The sequence below is a fragment of the Arachis stenosperma genome, chromosome 1, assembly GCF_014773155.1.
Source record: "Arachis stenosperma cultivar V10309 chromosome 1, arast.V10309.gnm1.PFL2, whole genome shotgun sequence".
Lineage (NCBI taxonomy): Eukaryota > Viridiplantae > Streptophyta > Magnoliopsida > Fabales > Fabaceae > Arachis > Arachis stenosperma.
The window spans coordinates 107,092,726-107,114,497 of NC_080377.1; positions in this window are offsets into that span (position 1 = coordinate 107,092,726).

A 21,772-nucleotide genomic window follows, 5' to 3' on the forward strand; every position below is an offset into this window, starting at 1 on the left:
GGGTTTACATGAGCAAGTAATTGATGCATAAATCCACTTCCGGGGCCCACTTGGTGTATGTTTGGGCTAAGCTTAATCTATCCACGAACTGAGGCTTTTCTTGGAGTTGAACTCCAAGTTATAACGTGTTTTGGGCGTTCAACTACGGATCATGACGTTTTTCTGGCGTTTAACTCCAGACAGCAGCATGTACTTGACGTTCAACGCCAAGTTACGTCATCAATTTCCGAATAAAGTATGGACTATTATATATTGCTGGAAAGATCTGGATGTCTACTTTCCAACGCCGTTGAGAGCGCTCCAGTTGGAGTTCTGTAGCTCCAGAAAATCTATTTCGAGTGCAGGGAGGTCAGATTCCAACAGCATCAGCAGTCCTTTTGTCAGCCTTTTTCAGAGTTTTGCTCAAGTCCCTCAATTTTAGCCAGAAATTACCTGAAATCACAGAAAAACACACAAACTCATGGTAAAGTCCAGAAATATGAATTTAACATAAAAACTAATGAAAACATCCCTAAAAGTAGCTTGAACTTACTAAAAACTACCTAAAAACAATGCCAAAAAGCGTATAAATTATCCGCTCATCACAACACCAAACTTAAATTGTTGCTTGTCCCCAAGCAACTGAAAATCAAATAGGATAAAAAGAAGAGAATATACTATAAATTCCAAAATATCAATGAATATTAATTATAATCAGATGAGCGGGACTTGTAGCTTTTTGCTTCTGAACAGTTTTGGCATCTCACTTTTTCCTTTGAAGTTTCTGAATGATTGGCTTCTCTAGGAACTTAGAATTTTGGATAGTGTTATTGACTTTCCTAGTTAAGCATGTTGATTCTTGAACACAGCTACTTATGAGTCTTGGCCGTGGCCCTAAGCACTTTGTTTTCCAGTATTACCACCGGAAACATAAATGCCACAGACACATGACTGGGTGAACCTTTTCAGATTGTGACTCAGCTTTGCTAGAGTCCCCAGTTAGAGGTGTCCAGAGCTCTTAAGCACACTCTTTTTGCTTTGGATCACGACTTTAACCACTTAGTCTCAAGCTTTTTACTTGGACCTTCATGACACAAGAACATGGTTAGGGACAGCTTGATTTAGCCGCTTAGGCCTGGATTTAATTTCCTTGGGCCCTCCTATCCATTGATGCTCAAAGCCTTGGATCCTTTTTACCCTTGCCTTTTGGTTTTAAGGGCTATTGGCTTTTTCTTTTTCTTTCTAATTTTTTTTTTGCCATTTTTTTTTCGTAAGCTTTTGCTATTCACTGCTTTTTCTTGCTTCAAGAATCAATCTCATGATTTTTCAGATCATCAATAACATTTCTCTTTGTTTATCATTCTTTCAAGAGCCAACAATTTTAACATTCATAAACAACAAGATCAAAAGACATATGCACTGTTCAAGCATTCATTCAGAGAACAAAAAGTATTGTCACCACATCAATATAATTAAACTAAATTCAAGGATGAATTCGAAATTCATGTACTTCTTGTTCTTTTGAATTAAAACATTTTTCTTTTAAGAGAGGTGAATGATTAATGGAATTTATTCATAGCTTTAAGACATAGTTACTACATACTAATGATCATGAAATAAAGACATAAAACATAGATAAACACAACATTAAAAACCGAAAACAGAAAGAAATAAAGAACAAGGAAGGAATCCACCTTTAGTGGCGTCTTCTTCTTGAAGGACCAATGATGTTCTTAAGCTCTTCTATGTCCCTTCCTTGCCTTTGTTGCTCCTCCCTCATTGCTCTTTGGTCTTCTCTTATTTCTTGGAGAATGATGGAGTGCTCATGATGTTCCACCCTTAGTTGTTCAACATTGTGGCTCAAATCTTCTAAGAAAGTGTTGAGTTGTTCCCAATAGTTGTTGGGAGGAAAGTGCATCCCTTGAGGCATCTCAGGGATTTCTTGATGATGAGCTTCCTCATGCATCTCTTGAGAACCGTGAAGGGTCTCTCTTGCTTGCCCCATCCTCTTCTTGGTGATGGGCTTATCCTCTTCAATGAGGATGTCTCCTTCTATGAAAACTCCAGCTGAGTAACATAGATGGCAAATAAGGTGAGGAAAAGCAAGCCTTGCCATGGGTGAGGGCTTGTCGGCTATTTTGTAGATTTCATTGGAGATGACCTCATGAACTTCTACTTCCTCTCCTATCATGATGCCATGAATCATGATGGCCCGATCCACAGTAACTTCAAATCGGTTGCTAGTGGGAATGATGGAGCATTGAATAAACTCCAACCATCCTCTAGCCACAGGCTTGAGGTCCAGTCTTCTTAGTTGGACTGGCTTGCCTTTGGAGTCTCTCTTCTATTGAGCTCCTTCCACACATATGTCCATAAGGACTTGGTCCAACCTTTGATTAAAGTTGACCCTTCTAGTGTATGGGCGTTCATCTCCTTGCATCATGGGCAAGTGGAATGCCAACCTCACATTTTCCGGACTAAAATCTAAGTATTTCCCCCGAACCATTGTGAGATAAGTCTTTGGACTCGGGTTCATACTTTGATCATGGTTCCTAGTGATCCATGCATTGGCATAGAACTCTTGAACCATTAAGATTCCGACTTGTTGCATGGGGTTGGTTAGGACTTCCCAACCTCTTCTTCGGATCTCATGTCGGATCTCCGGATACACATTTTTTTTAGCTTGAAAGGGACCTCAGGGATCACCTTCTTCTTTTCCACAACATCATAGAAGTGGTCTTGATGGCTCTTGGAGATGAATCTTTCCATCTTCCATGACTCGGAGGTGGAAGCTTTTGTCTTCCCTTTTCCTTTTCTAGAGGATTCTCCGGCCTTAGGTGCCATTGATGGTAATGGAAAAACAAAAAAAAGCTTATGCTTTTACACACCAAACTTAAAATATTGCTCGTCCTCGAGCAATAGAAGAAAGAAGAGAAGAAGAAGAAGAAGAGAATATGGTAGAGAGGGAGAGAGGTAGGTTCGGCTAAGTGGGAGAAGAGGGGTTTGTGTTGTGTAAAAATAAAGTAGAATGGAAGGGTATTTATAGGGAGAGGGGAGAGTGAAGTTTCGGCCATTTAGGGTGGGATTGGGTGGGAAAATGTTTTTGAATTTTGAAGGTAGGTGGGGTTTATGGGGAAGAGTGGATGGATGTGAGTGGTGAAGGGGGTAATTGGGAAGAGGAATTGAGGTGATTGGTGAAGGGTGTTGGGAAGTGTGACATGGGGAAGAGTAATCACAAAAACTAGGATTAGGAGGTAAGGTGGGAATATGGTAGGTGGGGATCCTGTGGGGTCCACAGATCCTGAGGTGATCCTGTGGGGTCCACAGATCCTGATGTGTCAAGGAATTCCATCCCTGCACCAAATAGGCATGTAAATTGCCTTTGCACACCATTCTGGCGTTTAAACGCCGTGTGGAGCACATTCTGGGCGTTCAACGCCCATGTAAAGCATGTTTCTGGCGTTGAACGCCAGTTTCATGCTTGTTACTGGCATTCAGCGCCAGCTTTTCTTCTCTGGGCACATCCCTGGCGTTCAGCGCCAGAATGTTGCTTGTTTCTGGCGTTCAGCGCCAGAATGATGCTCTGTTCTGGCGTTGAACGCCGGCCAGATGCATCTTACTGGCGTTGAACGCCAGCCTGTGCGTCCTTCAGGGTGCGAATTTTTTCTTCTGCTGTTTTTGATTCTGTTTTTAATTTTTTTGATTTTTTCGTGACTCCTCATGATCATGTACCTAATAAAACACAAAATAACATTAATATAGAATAAAATAAAAATTAGATAAATAAAATTGGGTTGCCTCCCAACAAGCGTTTCTTTAATGTCAATAGCTTGACAGTGGCTCTCATGGAGCCACAAGGTGATCAGGTCAATGTTGTATAGTCCCAATACCAAACTTAGAGTTTGGATATGGGGTCTTAACACCAAACTTAGAGTTTGGTTGTGGCCTCACGACACCAAACTTAGAGTTTGACTGTGTGGGCTCTTCTTGACTCTGAACTGAGAGAAGCTCTTTATGCTTATTCTCTTTTGTCATAGAGGGATGGCCATGTGCCTTAAACACAAGGTAGTCCCCATTCAATTGAAGGACTAATTCTCCTCTGTTGACATCTATCACAGCTCCTGCTGTGGTTAGGAAAGGTCTTCCAAGGATGATGCAATCATCCTCTTCCTTCCTAGTGTCTAAGATTATGAAATCAGCAGGGATGTAAAGGCCTTCAACCTTTACTAACACGTCCTCTACTATTCCATAAGCTTGTCTCAATGACTTGTCTGCCAATTGTAATGAGAACAAGGTAGGTTGTACCTCAATGATCCCCAGCTTCTCCATTACAGAGAGTGGCATAAGATTTATCCCTGACCCCAGATCATATAGAGCCTTTTCAAAGCTCATGGTGCCTATGGTGCAAGGTATTAAGAACTTGCCAGGATCCTGTTTCTTTTGAGGTAGAATTTTCTAAATCCAAGTATCTAGTTCATTAATGAGCAAGGGAGGTTCACTTTTCCAAGTCTCATTACCAAATAACTTGGCATTCAGCTTCATGATAGCTCCTAAATATTGAGCAACTTGCTCTCCAGTCACATCTTCATCCTCTTCAGAGGAAGAATAGTCTTCAGAGCTCATGAATGGCAGAAGGAGATTTAATGGAATCTCTATGGTCTCTATATGAGCCTCAGATTCCTCTGGATCCTTAATAGGAAACTCCTTCTTGCTTGAGGGACGTCCCAGGAGGTCTTCCTTACTAGGATTTTCGTCCTCCTCCTACCTTATGCATTCGGCCATATTGACTATGTCAATGGCCTTGCACTCTTCTTTTGGATTCTCTTCTGCATTGCTTGGGAGAATACTGGGAGGAGTTTCAATGACTTTTTTACTCAGCTGGCCCACTTGTGCCTCCAGATTTCTGATGAAGGATCTTGTTTCACTCATGAAACTGAAAGTGGCTTTTGACAGATCAGAGACTAGATTGGCTAAATTAGAGGTGTTTTGTTCAGAATTCTCTGTCTGTTGCTGAGAAGATGATGGATATGGCTTGCTATTGCTCAGCCTATTGCGTCCACCATTGTTAAAGCCTTGTTGAGGCTTCTGTTGATCCTTCCATGAGATATTTGGATGATTTCTCCATGATGAGTTATAGGTGTTTCCATAAAGTTCACCCATGTAATTAACCTCTGCCATGGCAGGGTTCTCAGGATCATAAGCTTCTTTAGAAGCTGCCTCTCTAGTACTGTTGGATGCATGTTGCCATCCATTCAGATTTTGAGAGATCATGTTGACCTGTTGAGTCAACACTTTGTTCTGAGCCAATATGGCATTCAGAGTATCAATTTCAAGAACTCCTTTCTTCTGAGGTATCCCATTATTTACGGCATTCCTCTCAGAAGTGTACATGAATTGGTTGTTTGCAACCATATCAATGAGTTCTTGAGCCTCTTCAGGCATTTTCTTTAGGTGAATAGATCCACCTGCAGAATGGTCCAATGACATTTTCGAAAATTCAGATAGACCATAATAGAATATATCTAATATGGTCCATTCTGAAAACATGTCAGATGGACATCTTTTGGTCAGCTGCTTGTATCTTTCCCAAGCTTCATAGAGGGATTCACCATCTTTTTGTTTGAAGGTTTGAACATCCACTCTCAGCTTGCTCAGCTTTTGAGGAGGAAAGAATTTATCCAAAAAGGCAGTGACCAGCTTATCCCAGGAGTCCAGGCTATCCTTCGGCTGTGAATCCAACCATATTCTAGCTCTGTCTCTTACAGCAAAAGGGAAAAGCATGAGTCTGTAGACTTCAGGATCAACTCCATTCGTCTTTACAGTCTCACAGATCTGCAAGAACTCAGTTAAAAACTGATAAGGATCTTCAGATGGAAGTCCGTAAAACTTGCAGTTTTGTTGCATTAATGCAACTAGCTGAGGTTTTAGCTCAAAGTTATTGGCTCCAATGGCAGGAATGGAGATGCTTCTTCCATCAAATTTGGACGTTGGTTTTGTGAAGTCACCAAGCATTCTCCTTGCATTATTATTGTTTTCGGCTGCCATCTCCTTCTCTTGTTCGAAAATTTCTGAAAGGTTGTTTCTGGATTGTTGTAACTTAGCTTCTCTTAATTTTCTCTTCAGATTCCTTTCAGGTTCTGGATCAATTTCAACAAGAGTGCCTTTATCCTTGTTCCTGCTCATATGAAAGAGGAGAAAACAAGAAAAGAAGAGGAATCCTCTATGTCACAGTATAGAGATTCCTTTATGTTAGTAGAAAAAGAAAGGGGAGAAGAGTGAAGAAGAATGGGTTCAGATATTTAGATGAAGAGAGGTGAAGAGAAGTGTTAGTAATTAAATAATTAATTAGAAGAAGAAAAGAAAAGGGATATTTCGAAAATAATTTTGAAAAAGGGGTTAGTAATTTTCGAAATTTAGAGATAAAATGTAATTGAAATTAAAATTTAAAATAATTAATTAATTAAAAATAATTTTGGAAAAAGAGAGAGGTATTTTCGAAAATTGAAGAGGGAAAAGTAGTTAGGGTGTTTTGAAAAAGATAAGAAACAAACAAAAAGTTAGTTAGTTGATTGAAAAAGATTTGAAATCAAATTTTAAAAAAATAAGAAGATAAGAAGTCAGATAAGATATTTTGAAATCAAATTTTTTTTAAAAAAATAAAATTTTGAAAAAGATAAGATAAGAGATAAAAAGATTTAATTTAAAAATTTGAAATTACTTACTTCACTAACAAGAAACTACAAGATAAGATTCTAGAACTTAAAGATTGAACCTTTCTTAACAAGAAAGTAACAAACTTCAAATTTTTGAATCAATCACATTAATTATTAGTGAATTTTTGAAAATATGATATAAAGATAAGAAAAATATTTTGAAAATATTTTGAAAAAGGTTTTTGAAATTTTCGAAAATGATAAAAAAGAATGAAAACGATATGATTTTTGAAAAAGATTTTAAAAAGATAAGATTTTTAAAATTGAAATTTTGACTTGACTTGTAAGAAACAACTAATTTTAAAAATTTTTGACCAAGTCAACCCAAAATTTCGAAAATTTGGAGGAAAATAAGGAAAAGATATTTTTTTGATTTTTGAATTTTTTAATTATGAGAGAGAAAAACAACAAAAATACTTAATGCATGAAATTTTTAAATCAAAACAATGAATGCAAGCAAGAATGCTATGAATGTCAAGATGAACACCAAGAACACTTTGAAGATCATGATGAACATCAAGAACATATTTTTGAAAAATTTTTGATGCAAAGAAAATATGCAAGACACCAAACTTAGAAATTTTTAATGCTTGGAAAATATGAATGCAAAGATGCACATGAAAAACAAGAAAAGACACAAAACAAGAAAACATCAAGATCAAACAAGAAGACTTATCAAGAACAACTTGAAGATCATGAAGAACAATATGAATGCATGGAATTTTCAAAAAAATGCAAGGAAAATTTTTAAAGCATGCAATTGACACCAAACTTAAAAATTGACTCAAGACTCAAACAAGAAACACAAAATATTTTTGATTTTTATGATTTTCAAAATTTTATTGGATTTTTTATTAATTTTTTCGAAAATAAAGTTTAGAAAAACGAAAAATAAAAGAAAAATTTTGAAAAAGATTTTTGAAAAGAAAATTACCTAATTTGAGCAACAAGATGAACCGTCAGTTGTCCATACTCGAACAATCCCCGGCAACGGCGCCAAAAACTTGATGGACGAAATTGTGATCCATGCTCTTTGTACTTGTATAAAATTTAATAATTGGCTCTATTTGAATTCACAACTCCGTTCAACTAACCAGCAAGTGTACCAAGTAATAAACCTTACGCGAGTAAGGGTCGATCCCACAGATTGTTGGTATGAAGCAAGCTATGGTCACCTTGTAAATCTCAGTTAGGCAGATTAAATTGATTTATGGATTTTCGAATAATTAATAAAAATAGAAGATAAAAAGGGATAGAATTACTCAAATAGAAGATAAAAAGGGATAGAATTACTCATGTAAATCAATAGTGGGAGTTTCAGATAAGTGCATGGAGATGCTGTGCTCCTCTTGAATCTTTACTTTCTCATTGCTTTCATCCAATCCTTCTTACTCCTTTCCATGGCAAGCTGTATGTAGGGCATCACCATCATCAATGGCTACTTTCAATCCTCTCGGGAAAATGGTCCTATGCGCTGTCACTGCACGGCTAATCGTCTGGAGGCATCACCCTTGGTTGATAGCTACATCCCATCCTCTCAGTGAAAATTGTCCAAATGCTCTGTCACAGCACGGCTAATCATCTGTCGGTTCTCAATCAGGTTGGAGTAGAATCCATTGATTCTTTTGCGTCTGTCACTAACGCCCAGCCTTCAGGAGTTTGAAGCTCGTTACAGTCATTCAATACCGGAATCCAACTCGGAATACCACAGACAAGGTTAGACTTTCCGGATTCCCAGGATCCTACTCGGAATACCACAGACAAGGTTAGACTTTCCGGATCCCCATGAATGCCGCCATCTATCTAGCTTATACCACGAAGATTCTGTTGGGGAATCTAAGAGATATGCGCCCGGCCTAAGGTAGAACGGAAGTGGTTGTGCAACGTATATCTTGGAATAAGAATAAAAGAGAATTGAATAAAAAGTAATAGTAATTGTATTGAAACTTGAGGTACAGCAGAGCTCCACACCCTTAATCTATGGTGTGCAGAAACTCCACCGTTGAAAATACATAAGTGAAAGGTTCAGGCATGGCCGAATGGCCAGCCCCCAAAACGTGATCACAGGACTCAAATTACAATCCAGGATCCCCTGTGGTCAAAAGACATCTAATACAATAGTTAAATGTTCTATTTATAATAAACTAGCTCCTAGGGTTTACATGAGTAAGTAATTGATGCATAAATCCACTTCCGGGGCCCACTTGGTGTATGTTTGGGCTGAGCTTGATCTATCCACGAGCTGAGGCTTTTCTTGGAGTTGAACTCCAAGTTATAACGTGTTTTGGGCATTCAACTCCGGATCATGACGTTTTTCTGGCGTTTAACTCCAGACAGCAGCATGTACTTGGCGTTCAACGCCAAGTTAAGTCGTCAATTTCCAAATAAAGTATGGATTATTATATATTGCTGGAAAACTCTGGATGTCTACTTTCCAACGCCGTTGAGAGCGCACCAATTGGAGTTCTGTAGCTCCAGAAAATCCATTTCGAGTGCAGGGAGGTCAGATTCCAACAACATCAGCAGTCCTTTTGTCAGCCTTTTTCAGAGTTTTGCTCAAGTCCCTCAATTTCAGCCAGAAATTACCTGAAATCACAGAAAAACACACAAACTCATGGTAAAGTCCAGAAATGTGAATTTAACATAAAAACTAATGAAAACATCCCTAAAAGTAGCTTGAACTTACTAAAAACTACCTAAAAACAATGCCAAAAAGCGTATAAATTATCCGCTCATCAGATGCCAAACCTATTCAGGATTATAGTTATAAACCCCACTATAAAAAGTGACATGAGCTTAATCGAACTCTCATTCTCATGCAAATTCACATCCCAAGCCTGTATTAGTTTTGGTTGCTTGAGGACAAGCAACAGTTTAAGTTTGGTGTTGTGATGTGTGAGCATCTTATCTATCTTTTCCTAGTGAATTTGCATCTAAATTGATGAGTTTAATTAAGAATTAATTATATTTTAGCCACTATGGATGCTATTTTGATTTTTGTGCAATTTTATTTATTTTATGTAGCATTCGGAGGGATTTGATGAAGCTTCTGCAGAGAAAAAAAGAAGAAACAAAAGGGATGACTAGCGAAGACCAACGCGGACGCATGGCTCACGCGACTGCGCGGAATGGAGAAATCGCAATGACACGATCGCATGCCTGACGTGAACGCGTGGACTGGAATATGCACAAATGACGCGAACGCGTGGACGACGCGGACGCATCACATGCGCAATCTGCAATAATTCAGAAAATGCTGGTTACGATTTCTGGGCTGTTTTTGACCCAGTTTCCAGCCCAGAAAACACATATTAGAAGCTGCAGAATGGACAAATCAAGTGGTCCCCACCCATAAACTGAAGATCTGTTAATTAATTCGAATTTAAATTCAAATCTTATCTTTTAGGAAAAGATATTATTTTTAATTTTTTATTTTAAACCTATTAGGATTAGTAATAAATAGAAACTCTGTACATTTAGACAGGCACCAGATTGTTACTTGAACCCTTATTTTTCTTCTCTGAACCATGAGCAACTAATCCTTCATTATTAAGGTTAGGAGCTCTGTCTATTTGTATGGATTTATTCGTTTGATCTTTCTAGTTTAATCCATGTTTAGATTTATATTTTAAGAATTGTTTTCGCTCTTTACTTTATGAATATGGGTGGAACGGAAGTATGACCCTCTTTCTATTTGAGTTCTTGTATAACTTGGAAAAGCTCTTTACTTGAACAACAGCTTGAAAACATATTCTCTTGAATTCTAATTGTCTGGATTTAACGGGATACGTGACATATAATCCCTTTATTTTTGGATAATTAGAATTCTTTTGGCATATAAACTAGAAATTGATCATCACCCTCTAATTGGAATTAATTGACCAAGGAATTGGCAATTAATGAATTTTAGAGGAGACTAGGAAGGTCTAAGAAATTAGGGCCTAGTCACATATAGTTTGCCATGAAATTATATCTTGCATGATTAAATTAGTTAGTGATAAAAATAAATCTGGAAAATAGATAACTCTGAAACCTTAATTGCTTTCTCAACATTTTATTCCCAACTCATTTATTTGTCTATCCTTTTGATATTCTAAGTTCGAACTTAAACCTTTTGAACATCTCAAAACCAATTTTTGCTTGCCTAACTAATCCAATCAATCAATCATTGTTGCTTGATCCATCAATCCTTGTGGGATCGACCCTTACTCACGTAAGGTATTACTTGGTATGACCCGGTGCACTTGCCGGTTAGTAAGTGTGGGTTATAAAATCCACACCACATGCGCACAGTAGTGTCTAGCCCCATCAATCTCTTCAAGCAGCACAGCTCCCTAGAATTCATCACTAGCATCTGTCTGCAATATTCTCTTTCCTGTGCTGGGAATCTTTAAAGGAGGGGGGTCCTGTGTTATCTTCTTCAGGGTTTTGACAGCTGTTGTTTGCTCTGGTCCCCATAGTGAGGCTTCTTTTTCAAGAGTTTTGACAGCTGGCTGGTGTGTTTGGTCACATCTGGGATAAAGTCTCTGATGTAGTTGACAATTCCCAAGAATTGTTGGACTTGTTTGACTGTCTTGTTCTCATCCGGGAAATTGTGTAGCTCTTTGGCAATATGTTTCCCTGGTTGGAAAAACCCATCTTTGAAAACCATCCCAAGGAACTCGATTCTTGTCTTGGCGATAGAGCTCTTTTTTGCTGATAACATAATTCCTTGATCTTTGATGATTTCAGTGAACTGGGCCAGAAGTGCCTTGTGGGCTTCATTGTCTTTTGAGAACAGTAATATATCATCAATATAAATAAGAGTGGAGTGTAATATAGGCTCAAAGATTTTGGTCATGACCTTTTGGAAAAGGGATGGGGCTACTTTGAATCCAAATGGCATTACTGTCCACTGATATTGGGTTTCAGGGATACAGAATGCTATTTTTTATCTATCCTCAAGGTGGAGCCTAATTTGCCAAAAACCAGCCTTTAGATCAAACTTGCTGAATATTTTTGCTCCACTTAACCTCTGTGTAGTAACTGAGATTTTTGGTAAAGGAAACTTGTCATCTTGTAAGAAGACATTAAGTGGCTTATAATCAATAACAAGCCTCTTCTTCCCTCTATTCTGCTCGGCCCTTTTTTCAACATAGAATGCTTGGCATGCCTAATTAGAATTGGTTGGTTCAATGAGTCCTTGAACAAGAAGGGCTACACATTCAGCTCTTGCCAATTTTAGATCTTCAGGATTCATTCCTGAATGTGTGGCCTTTGTTGGGTTGATGTCTTCACCCTTTTTGAAAGGGAGGCGAACATAAAATTCTAGATTCTTCCACAAAGATGCAGGGTGGTTGATGATGACAAGTCATCTTAGCCTAGTTTCACTAGTCTTTTTCCTTTGTTTTCAATAGATTTTATGCACTTTCTTGAGCCATAAGCAAGCCATTTGGGTAGAATTTCATGTTTCCTTTGATTCAATCAACCTTGGATAAATTGATGCATTTTCATGAGTTTTTATGCCATAATTGCTTAAATTTCAAGAAGCAGAAGAACTCTCATGATTATAGCATAGCTTTGATGTTTTGATTGATTGATGATAGGTGAAAAGAGCTTTGAAGAAGGTTGAAGAAAGAAGGAATGGCAAAGAGCAAGAGAGGATAAAAAGCTTGAGCTAAAGCTTGCCTCAAGCTTAAGCTCAAACGTGAGAAGAAGCATCATTTCACCCAGGGAGTCCAAAAGATTGCGCCAACGTTTGCCTCAAGCTTGAGGTCAAATGTTGGCCACAAGCTTCAAGGAAAACTAACCCTGAGCAAGCAAAAGCTTGCGCCAACGTTTGCCTCAAGTTTAAGGTCAAGCGTTGGTGCCACATTAGCAAGGAAGAGCACTGTGTTTGAAGCCTTGGACAAGCCAACGTTTGCGCCAATGTTTGCCTCAAACGTTGGGCCAAACGTTGACCAAAAGAGATGCAATGAAGGAGCCACGCTTGATCTCACGTTTGACCTCAAACGTTGAGCCAAACGTGGATGGCAGTACAAAAGGGCAGTCTGCTAAAAAAAGCTTGAGTGAAAGCTTGCCTCAAACTTTGACTCAAGCTTAAATGGTTCATGGTCCGGTTCACAAGTGGGTTTCTTCCCAACACCAAGAGCAATCATCAGAGGCTTTTGTCAACCCAATTCCATCAAGAGCAAGGGCCCAATTCAAGGCTTGAAGATCATTTGAAGAGAGTGTATAAATAGCTTAGAATTTAAGTTTTCCGGAGAGCTTTTCCTTTGAGGGCTTTCTTTTAGAATTTTCGTAGTATTCACAGAGGGAGCTCACTTAGCATTTTTAGTTAGTTTCTGGGAGGAGATTGAATTCTCTCTGATGAGTTTTATATTTTGGTGGAGACAAGAATCTCTCCCAAAACAACACCAATCTAACCGGCAAGTGCACCGGGTCGCATCAAGTAATAAAAACTCACGGGAGTGAGGTCGATCCCACAGGGATTGAAGGATTGAGCAATTTTAGTTTAGTGGTTGATTTAGTCAAGCGAATCAAGATTTGATTGATTGATGGGTAACTTGCAGAATTTAAATTGCATTGGAAGTAAAGAGAACAAGAAATAAATTGCTGAATCTTAAAGAGCAAGAAAGTAAATGGCAGAAACTTAAAGAGCAAGTAATGTAAATTGCAAGAATCTTAAATGACAAGAAATGTAAATGGCTTGAAATGTAAAGGGGATTGGGACTTGGATTTGCAGGAATTAAACAAAGAGAAATTAACTTGCATCAAACAGAAGAGTAATTGGGAATCGGATTCAAACAGACAAGTAAATAAACAAATAAAGCAAGAAACAGGAAATTGAAAAGATGAATCAAGATCTCAGGACCCAAGAGACTAGAAAAACCAAGTCTAGATCTCAATGCCTTCCTAGATCCAACAAGAACAATAGTAATGGAATTGTAAATTGCAAAGAGATTAGATGAGGAAGCAATGAACCGAATTGGAAATTAAATTGCAGTGAAAATCAACAGAGAGATCTAAGGTGAGATTGAAACAGAATTCTTCAATTCTCCAACCCAAGATCCAAGACAAATGTAATTCAAATTGAAAGCAATTAAACTAAGAAAATAAAGATCATTCAGGCTCCCCAAAACAGAAAAGAAAACTCTCTAAAAACTCTCCAAAGGGAAGCTCCCCGACTAACTTGAATCTTAGCCTATTTATACACTTTCTTCAATTGATCTTCAAGCCTTGAGTTGGGCCTTTGCTCTTGGTGGAATTGGTTTGAAAGAGGCCTTGGTTGATTGCTCTTGAAGTTTGGAGAGAAACCCAAGTGAACCAATTGAACCGGATTTGGGTTTTGCAAAGTTGGATTCAAAGTTAGCCTCAAAGTTAGGGGGCTAACTTTGAGGCCAACTTTTCATATCAGCAAACATCTCCTCTGCCACTCACGTTGGTGCCAACGTTAGGGGGCTAACTTTGACCCTAACGTTGGCCTTGCTTTGTATGCTTGTGGTGCCAACGTTAGCCTCCAAGTTAGGGGGCTAACGTTGGCGCAAACGTGAAGCACCCTGGGAGGACATTTCTCATGCAACGTTAGCCTCCAAGTTAGGGGGCTAACGTTGGCGCAAACGTTGGCTAGCCCTGGGAGTGATTTTCAACTTCCAACGTTAGCCTCCAAGTTAGGGGGCTAATGTTGAGGCTAACTTTAAGTCCAAAAGTTTGTGCCAACGTTTGAGGGCTAACTTCAACTCCAACTTCATTCTTCCTGGTTCAATTTCACTTGTTTCATTGTCTTCTAGCTTCTAGCCATTCCTTCTCACTTCAATCCTTTTCCAAGCTTTTCTTCACCTATCATAAATCAACCAAACACATCAAAGCTATGCTTGAAATCATGAGATGATCATTCTATACTAATATGCACCAATTATGGCATCAAACCTCATGAAATTGCATTAATTTATCTATGGTTGATTCAATCAAAGGAAACATGAAAATCTACCTAAATTAGCTTGCTTAAGCCTCAAGAAAGTGCATAATTCAATCAAGAACAAAAGAAAGAGACTAGTGAAACTAGGCTAAGATGACTTGTCATCACAACACCAAACTTAAAGCTTGCTTGTCCCCAAGCAAGAAATAAATTATTAGGAAGAAAGAATGAATTGGAAAAAGATGTTCATGCTAGCAGAATGTTATTGATAGTTCATGGGATTTTATGTTGATATGCACATACTCACTTCTTATTGATTCTTAGGCTTTAGAAAGTCTCTTTCAAGCTTCAAGTGTCATACTGCTATGACCTCTCATTATTCCTTTATCCTTGGCTATTACTTTGTTCAAAGCTTTATTTGAGTGTCATGTGTAGCAAGTTCATTTTCTTTTCTTTATACTTGACACATTATTCACCATGGACACTTGGCTCACCTTTCCCTTTAAACATTGATGCCCAGCACCTTTTTGGTTACTAAATGCCTTGTAGTTAGGTTGCTCTTGATAGTGGATTTTCAGCTGATGATCCCGGATTAGTTAATCCAAGTCACCGAGTGTTAAGGCACTCCAAAGAGCTTAGTAGTCCAAGCAGATCCTAATACATAGACACCACAGGCATATATTTTTAAGGTTCAAGCTATTGGTGTCCAGCTTTGTTTCCTTTTTTTGCTTTCTTTGATTCTGCCATCTTTTGGCTATCTCTTTTCTTTCTTTCTTTTTATTTTTCTTTTGAACCAAGGATTTTCTTATTGAGATTCATAGACAGTAGATCACTCTATTCTTAGGAAAAGATATCCTAGCCCTTTATTCACTAAAAGTGAGTTTTTATACAATCACACACATACCACCACTTACTATTATTCTACTTCTTTCTAACAGAGAACTATCTCATTTCACAATCAAACATTTCTTTTATTGATTTAAAGATGCAGGGGACAGAACACGCTCTTAGTCAAGTGAAAGTAAACACACAAGCACAAACTTAAACTAGCTTACTTATTTTAAGATAATGCAAAGACTATGTCTGAACCCAAAAGACACTTTAACAGAACATACTCAAAATATTACTCAATAGCAAAAGTTAAGCGTATATACGACCTATTGGTTTGCATCTCTTTTGTTCATCCTTCTGTTGTGCCCATTTTGAATCATGATGCCAAATTCCTTGCTACTTCCTCTGATTCGTCATTTTGACTTTGGGCAAATTCTAATGTTCTTGCTACAGGTTATAGAGTTAGGACTAAAAAGCAATTATATAGTTGATTAATTTGTCTGATTGCTTGAAACTAGTAATGTGTAGGAGGTTAGAATGTGTTTCTGAATGAAGTTTTGGTGGAACACCAAACTTAGAAATTTTCATTCTTCCTCAAATTATTTTGGTGTGCAACACCAAACTTAGCTCCTTGCAATGCATACTAATTATTCAACATTTTTATTGAAAATGCTACGAAAAAGATAACTACCTCAGGTTGGGTTGCCTCCCAACAAGCGCTTTTTTATTGTCATTTAGCTTGACATTGAGGATCTCTTTTATGGTGGCTGGTGCTTGTAGGGCCTCAATTTGTCTCCCCTGACTGTGATTCTCTTCTTTGTTTTCTGGTGTTCAATCTCAGCATGCTCTAATGAGAGTATGTTGCTGACAATGTAGTAGTCCTCATTTTGTTGATTTGACTTCAGTTGTTGATATATCAGCTGTACTTTGTCACCTTTGGAAAGCCCCTCTGTTGGAATCTTCCTATTCTTCCAACCCCTTTTTGTCTTGTTCCTGCTTTTCATCCTTCCTTTTATTGATTTTTCTTTTCTGGCCATGGGCTTCTCTTGGGGACCTCTCTTCTTTGTGGCTAATATTCCAATATCTTCTTGAGCTTCTTCATTAATTTGCACAATCCTTGTCCTTGGGGTGTTGCTGTGACTTTCCTTGTCATTTTCTTCCTTCAGCTGTGATCCTCCCTTATCAATTTCCATAGAGTCTTTCTTCTTTTCACTAAACTGTGCCTCTGGTAAGACCTTCAGAATGACCCTCTGATCATGCATCCTGAGAGTTAACTCCCCTTTCTCTATGTCTATGATGGCTCTAGCCGTGGCCAAGAATGGTCGTCCTAGTATAACAGAGTCACTATCATCCTCGTCTGACTCTAGAACCACAAAGTCAGCAGGGTATATAAAGCTGTCCACCTTGACCAACAGATTTTCAACTACACCCCTAGGGTGCACCATTGATTTATCTACAAGCTCCATTGACATTTGTACTGGTTTGACTTCTTCTATATGCAGCTTTTTCACCAGGGAGGATGGTATTAAATTAATACTTGCTCCGAGATCGCACATTGCTTTAGTGATGGTCACTTCCCCAATGGTGCAGGGTAACAAGAAACTCCTTGGGTCCTCAAGCTTAGGAGGCAGCCCTTTTTGAATCAAGACTCTGCATTCCTCCGTGAGTGATATGATTTCCTTCTCATCCCAACTTCTTTTCTTATTGATAAGGTCCTTCAAGAACTTGGCATATAAAGGCATTTGCTCAAGAGCTTCAGCTAGAGGGATATTGATTTCCAGCCTCTTGAAGGTCTCAAGGAATTTGTGGAAATGTTGGTCCTTAACCTCTTTGTTGAATCTCTGAGGATATGGCAGTGGAGGTGTGATGCTTTTTTCGATTTGCTGCTGTCCTTGAGTCTTTTCCTTTGAGCTATGTGGCTGGGTCTCCTGTTCCTTGAGTTTCTCTTTGCTTTTGGTTGGCACCACAACTTGCTCCTTAGCTTGATCTGCTTTTGTTTGCTTCTCATCCTCTGTTGGTTCTTTGATACCCTCTTTTTGTTTCTTTGTAGTGTCATTGTTGCTCATCAATATTCTCCCACTTCTCAATTGTATTGCCTTGCATTCCTCCTTGGGATTTGGGATTGTGTCACTAGGCAGTGAGCTTGAGGGTCTCTCAACAGAAATTTGCTTGGAGATTTGCCCGATCTGCCTTTCCAGGCTCTTTATGGAGGCCTCATGGTTTTTGTTTGTCATTTCTTGGAGTTTCATCATTTTTTCTATCATGGTTTCCAAGTTGGTGATTCTTTGGGGTTCAGGTGGTGCTTGTGGTGGGTTATGAGCTGTGGTTGGTGGATGATAGGATTTTTGGTTGGTGGATTGGTATTGGTTGTGAGTGGGGTAATTGTTTTGAGGTTTTCTATAGGTATTTTGGTTGGTTTGCTGCTGGTTGAAATTTTGATTGTGTCTTGGGTTGTTTTGGTTTGTGTTTCTCTGCCATGGTTGTTGGTTTTGGTTGTGAGTATCTCCCCATCTGAGGTTAGGGTGATTCTTCCATGAGGGGTTGTATGTATCACCATAGACTTCATTTGGATTAGAGTGCATGTACTGAACTTGTTCTTGCTGTTGCTCTTCTTGAACTTCTTCATTTTGTCCCCATGTGACTGATGGTTGGCTAGTGTTGACTGCTGTAACTTGGAGGTTGTCAATCCTCTTGGTCATTTGCTCAAATTGTTGTTGAATTTGCTGCTGCATTAATTTGTTTTGAGCCAGGATTGAATCCACTCCTTCTAGCTCCATTACTCCTCTTCTCTGTGATGGTTGGCGACTTCTTTGATGAGCAAAGAAGTATTGGTTGTTGGCCACCATATCAATAAGTTCTTGAGCCTCCTCTGCAGTTTTCATGAGTTGCAAGGAACCTCCAGCTGAGTGATCCAAGGATTCCTGAGACTTCAGTGATAAGCCTTCATAGAAGTTTTGCAGCTTCTCCCATTCATTAAACATGTTAGAAGGGCATTTTCTGACTAGAGCTTTGTACCTCTCCCATGCCTCATAAATGGGTTCATTCTCCATTTGTGTGAATGTTTGTACCTCGGCCTTCAACCTTATAACCCTCTGTGGTGGATAAAACTTGGCAAGGAACTTGGTTACCAAGTCATCCCAGTTGTTGATGCTGTCTCTTGGAAATGATTCCAACCATTGAGTGGCCTTATCCCTGAGAGAGAATGGGAATAGCATCAGTTTGTAGCTGTCAGGAGGTACTCCATTAGTTTTGACAGTGTTGCATATCCTCAGGAAGGTGGATAAGTGTTGATGTGGGTCTTCAAGTGATCCTCCACCAAAAGAGCAATTATTCTGAACCAAAGTGATGAGTTGTGGCTTAAGTTCAAAATTGTTTGCATTGACATTTGGAGCCAAGATGCTGCTTCCACAATGTCTAGGATAGGCAAAGGTATAAGAAGCCAAAACTCTCCTCTGAGGTGGGTTGCCATTGTTGTTGTCTGCTCCACCTGGTGGATTAGTTGAATGTTCCTCCATCTCATGAAATTCTTCTTCTGATTCCTCTTCTCCAACAATATTTTTTCCTCTTTCAGCTCTCCTTAACCTCCTGAGGGTCCTCTCATCTTGTTCATGAAGATTTAGTGTGGTTCTTCGTGTACCTGACATACAAGCATATCATAAGAAATGTACGCACCAATGATACTTCAATCTACTGCTAAATTGAAGTTTTAGTTAGTTTAAGCAAAAATTCAAACAGTTAATGGGTTAGTCAAAATTAAAGAAAAAGTGCTTGATCTAAATTACCACCTCACTTAATCATTGTCAATCTAATCAATCCCCGGCAACGGCGCCAAAAACTTGATGAGTTTTATATTTTGGTTTGAGAAATGAATCTCTCCCAAAACAACACCAATCTAACCGGCAAGTGCACCGGGTCGCATCAAGTAATAAAAACTCACGGGAGTGAGGTCGATCCCACAGGGATTGAAGGATTGAGCAATTTTAGTTTAGTGGTTGATTTAGTCAAGCGAATCAAGATTTGATTGATTGATGGGTAACTTGCAGAATTTAAATTGCATTGGAAGTAAAGAGAACAAGAAATAAATTGCTGAATCTTAAAGAGCAAGAAAGTAAATGGCAGAAACTTAAAGAGCAAGTAATGTAAATTGCAAGAATCTTAAATGACAAGAAATGTAAATGGCTTGAAATGTAAAGGGGATTGGGACTTGGATTTGCAGGAATTAAACAAAGAGAAATTAACTTGCATCAAACAGAAGAGTAATTGGGAATTGGGATTGAATCGGATTCAAACAGACAAGTAAATAAATAAATAAAGCAAGAAACAGGAAATTGAAAAGATGAATCAAGATCTCAGGACCCAAGAGACTAGAAAACCAAGTCTAGATCTCAATGCCTTCCTAGATCCAACAAGAACAATAGTAATGGAATTGTAAATTGCAAAGAGATTAGATGAGGAAGCAATGAACCGAATTGGAAATTAAATTGCAGTGAAAATCAACAGAGAGATCTAAGGTGAGATTGAAACAGAATTCCTTCAATTCTCCAACCCAAGATCCAAGACAAATGTAATTCAAATTGAAAGCAATTAAACTAAGAAAATAAAGATCATTCAGGCTCCCCAAAACAGAAAAGAAAACTCTCTAAAAACTCTCCAAAAGGGAAGCTCCCCGACTAACTTGAATCTTAGCCTATTTATACACTTTCTTCAATTGATCTTCAAGCCTTGAGTTGGGCCTTTGCTCTTGGTGGAATTGGTTTGAAAGAGGCCTTGGTTGATTGCTCTTGAAGTTTGGAGAGAAACCCAAGTGAACCAATTGAACCGGATTTGGGTTTTGCAAAGTTGGATTCAAAGTTAGCCTCAAAGTTAGGGGGCTAACTTTGAGGCCAACTTTTCATATCAGCAAACATCTCCTCCTGCCACTCACGTTGGTGCCAACGTTAGGGGGCTAACTTTGACCCTAACGTTGGCCTTGCTTTGTATGCTTGTGGTGCCAACGTTAGCCTCCAAGTTAGGGGGCTAACGTTGGCGCAAACGTTGGCACACCCTGGAGGAGATTTCTCATGCCAACGTTAGCCTCCAAGTTAGGGGGCTAACGTTGGCGCAAACGTGAAGCACCCTGGGAGGACATTCTCATGCCAACGTTAGCCTCCAAGTTAGGGGGCTAACGGTGAGGCTAACTTTAAGTCCAAAAGTTTGTGCCAACGTTTGAGGGCTAACTTCAACTCCAACTTCATTCTTCCTGGTTCAATTTCACTTGTTTCATTGTCTTCTCTTAGCTTCTAGCCATTCCTTCTCACTTCAATCCTTTTCCAAGCTCTCTTCACCTATCATAAATCAACCAAACACATCAAAGCTATGCTTGAAATCATGAGATGATCATTCTATACTAATATGCACCAATTATGGCATCAAACCTCATGAAATTGCATTAATTTATCTATGGTTGATTCAATCAAAGGAAACATGAAAATCTACCTAAATTAGCTTGCTTAAGCCTCAAGAAAGTGCATAATTCAATCAAGAACAAAAGAAAGAGACTAGTGAAACTAGGCTAAGATGACTTGTCATCACTCTCCCCCTAGGTTTTCTTGTTTTCATTTCCTGCATACTTGCTTAAGTCTTGGGTGTTGAGAATTGAGGAAATTCTGTCTCAATCTCACCTTGAGATCTTTCTTTACTTTGAGTTATGGCAATTGAGAAATTGATATTTGAATTCCTTTATTTCACTGCTGGATCTTTAATTCTCTTGCAATTGTGTTCTGAAATTGGATCTAGGAAGGCAGTGAGATCTAGACTTGGCTATCTAGTCTCTTGAGTCCTGAGATCTACATTTTTAAATTTCAATTTCCTTGTTTCATTGCTACACCAAGCTTATTTTCATTTTCATTTAAGATCCAATTTAATTGAATCCATCTTCTACTCTTCTGTTTGTTTAATTTTACTGTTCTTTGTTTAATTTCTGCAATCCCACATCCCTGACCCATTTCCAATTCAAGCAATTTAGATTTCTTGCACTTTAAGTTTCTGCACTTTACACTTCTTGCAATTTAAGATTCAGTTCTTTTTCCTTTTGTTCCCTTTAGTTTCCTGCAATTCACCCACTCCCCTTTACAATTCCTACAATTTAGTTTCAGTCAATTACAAATCACTCAAATCAACTCTTGTTTACTTGACTAAATCAACCACTAAGCAAAAATTGCTCAATCTTTCAATCCCTGTGGGATCGACCTCACTCCCGTGAGTTTTATTACTTGATGCGACTCGGTGCACTTGCCGGTGAGTTTTGTGTCGGATCGTTTTCTGCACATCAGTTGAATTGGTCATGACTGTCACAGCAAGCACTGAGGAATAG